Raw genomic sequence first — 3403 nt, 5'->3', positions numbered from 1 at the left:
CTCTCTTATCACTCACTCTCACACGCTTTGCCGTGGACCCATCGCGGCGGCGCCTGACCACCGACCACTTTGCTCCCACTCCGATAGAGAGAGCCCTTCGCGTCCGTCGTGTGCGCGCGATCGCGGGAGATGCTGTATGGAGACTTGGCGGCTCGTCGGGTCGGCGTTGCGAGCGCAAGTGTGTCTGTCTGCTCTCGGTCCCGGCCGACGACTCGCCGTCTGTTGGTAGCGTGTGTGCGACCAATGGGGAGCAGAGAGAGGGGTGGAATGGGGTGGGGAGGGGAGGGGAAGTGGAGACGCACGCGCCCAACTCAGCATCCGACGAAATAATAAAAGAGGAGTACGTATCCAGATTAAATGACATCCCATTTGAAAGTTTCCCATCTCGATTTCGTGTTCGAGAAAAGGGTTCAATAGTATGTCTCAAGTACGCACTTCTCTCCGTGCGCAGTCAATCTGAATTGCGGGGATAAATATCGTGTTGACGAAAACTTGGTGAGAAACGCGTCATATCTCTGTCTTCCAACTCCATTGGAAGTCTCAAATATATATCCTTCATGCCGTATTTCTTCGAATGTAGAGAGTTATTCTGGGTTAATCTGGGAAATTATAAAATATATTAAGAAATTAAATGTCACGGGCAATTTTGCACAAAACTTAAATCTCACTTGACGACCGGCTTAATTACATATTGTATTATCTTCGTGACAACCGTGTGCAACTTGGCACAAAATGTATTGGAACCGATGGTGAAGTGAAATTATAAGGGGATGACTGTTAGATGCTTTTAATTTGCTAATTTATCACCACTTTGTCGACCTGAATCTCAAATATAGATATAGTTTTTACGGATAATGGACTCGTCCCCCCATTTTTGTTTATTGTCGATGGTTTTGGAGTTTTAAACATATGAAGAGACCATCGTTAATCACCTACTTATGGAACCGTTCGTGGCGAAGTATCGACGGTCGATGAGGAATACCATTTGGTATTTAGTTCACAAGAGATAGGCTGCCCTTGACTCTTAACTTTCCAAAAAAATTAAGCTTAAAATCTTGCTCCGTTAATCCTTTCACAAATAATATGATGACGCCACAAACTCATTCCGAACGCCAAAAACTCTTTCCAGTATATCCAGAATGGTTGTATAGGAAAGATTTGTTGGTGATAGTCTATTTTTATCGAATGTCCAATTATTGCCGGATTTTCGCCAAAATTATAACTTTACTTTGTAAACAACACCAGATATGGACGAAAGCGTTGCGACAATAATTACATAAATTGTATGCATGGTTATGCTTACATTAATGACGGAATGGTATATCGTTTACATTGGCGTCCATAATAGATGACTTAACGGACGATCAAAAGCAGCTAAGTGATACGACATTATTTTATGCAATAACTCATCCTTATAAGTGATATAAAATCCGAGTGAATGGGTGTCAAATTTTTCCTGTGGGCGCGACAGACTATGATGGGGTGGGTTGTGTTGGGTCGGGCATGGTATTCGTGTAAAGGACATATTTCGTCGTCGTTCCGAAGTGTATACTCGAAAAGTCATTTTCTCACACCGGGATAACTTGTTTTCCTCTGATGGTACAAGAAAATTTTCTTCGTGTCCTATTCGTGATTTACACAATTGGCAGATTTAGGGGGGGGCACTTGCTCCCCCCCCAGACGCTTAGCAATATAAACAATATTTTTTATTCTGTTATCATTACGTTTGTTTTGTTTTGTACATTACGGAGCTTTATTCATTTAATTTCATATTAATAACTTTCATAATAAATAAAGATAATATTTCGCGTTGTAATTGTTAACGTTGTTTTTACTGTCAAGCATAAGATGACCGTTTGACATTAGGGCCCTTGTGCCCCCCTAGAAAAAAATTCTGAATCCGGCCGTGACTTAAACGAATGGTTTCTGCTGAATACGTCTTTTGAAATTGAATGTAATTCATTCCCCATGATTTGTATGCTCCCTTAGATTGAGAAAGCATGGTAGTCATGTTGTTAGAGGTGGATTGCTGATCGAGGGGTCTTCGGATTAAATCTGAACGAAGCTATCGCCCCCCACAACATCCCAACTCAAAAATCCTGCAGGTGCAAGGAGACTCAGGGAACGTAGAGGGACCGCTCTGCAATTCAATTGTTGATTGTTATGGCGTTTGAAAATAAATAGTCTCTTTATTATAAATAGAATAAAATTGTGGAATCTACCCAATTTGACGGGTTGGCTGCGCCCGCCGAGTTGATTTTGTTTTTATATAAGTAGGCGACCGGGGAGGTCGCCGCTGTCGCGGGCGCAAGGGTTGCGCTAATGCCTCATTCACATAACGATTGTTCCAGCGATTGTCGGAACTATCGTGCATTCACAAGACGATTGTTAAAACATGTGCTGTCCTCTAGTGCTGACATCTAAAGTGAACGGGAAATTGACGGTTAGCAAAGCTGTTGAGGTATGCAAGGACAAGATATTACTGTTTTCAACGTGTATTTACCTAATAATTTTTCCTCCGCCCATATTTTTCCTTCCTAGGACTAATCCATGAAAAAATTAGAGCTTCACGAGCTTTTCGTTTTTTTCTTGTCGCTTCCGTTTCCGGTCTCCCAGCGCCTAACCATTGTAAAGTGGCAACGTTCGGAACTACGTCAACTATTGTCAGGACATGCATTCACACGGCTAGTTCGGTCAACTATCGTTAGGACGATGGCTCGGACGATCGTAATGAGAACGAGGCATAAGGCGGCCTACCCACCTTGGCCGGAAGTGTTCTCACCTCCGATTTGTCGGTCTGTAAGTGAGTCCGTTCCGTGGTTTTTCTTTTTCTGTTTGTGCCCTTGCAGAATTCATGTCGCTCCCCTTCCTTCACGGCACTACTAATTAAATTCCTCCACTTCAATATCCCGATTGCCGGTGATGAAAGGGTGACAGGACGAGTGCATTATCGGCACCAATTGTTCTGAGGGAATCACTCCCTTTTCGTAATTCCTTTTTTATCATCATTCCTTTTCCGTGTGCGAGCGGAAGGATTCCTTCATCCTTCACCCTTCTTGTACGTGCGACCAATATTCCTTTTTACATTTCTCCACTTCCGTTTACCCTCTGCACTGGCTAGCCTTCGGAGGCGAAACCGTCGCACTGCGTCCATTGCAAAAATGGTTAGCGTTTAATTTCCACTTCCGGAGACCTCGCCAGGGCTAATATGAATATCTATGAATAGGACATGAATTTACGCGTAACGAAGGTGATATTTTTTTCTGACTATCACCGGCCGAAGAGAAGAAACGTTGCCCAGTCTTTCAGTTGACGCGGGGAAAATCAGCAATAATTTTTTTTCACCAATAGCGAAATTGTCAATACTCAGAAATAGAATATTTTTTCCGTTTCTATTTTTCTC

The sequence above is a fragment of the Ischnura elegans genome, chromosome 3, assembly GCF_921293095.1.
Source record: "Ischnura elegans chromosome 3, ioIscEleg1.1, whole genome shotgun sequence".
NCBI classification, from domain to species: Eukaryota; Metazoa; Arthropoda; class Insecta; order Odonata; family Coenagrionidae; genus Ischnura; species Ischnura elegans.
This window is presented reverse-complemented; position numbering follows the sequence as displayed.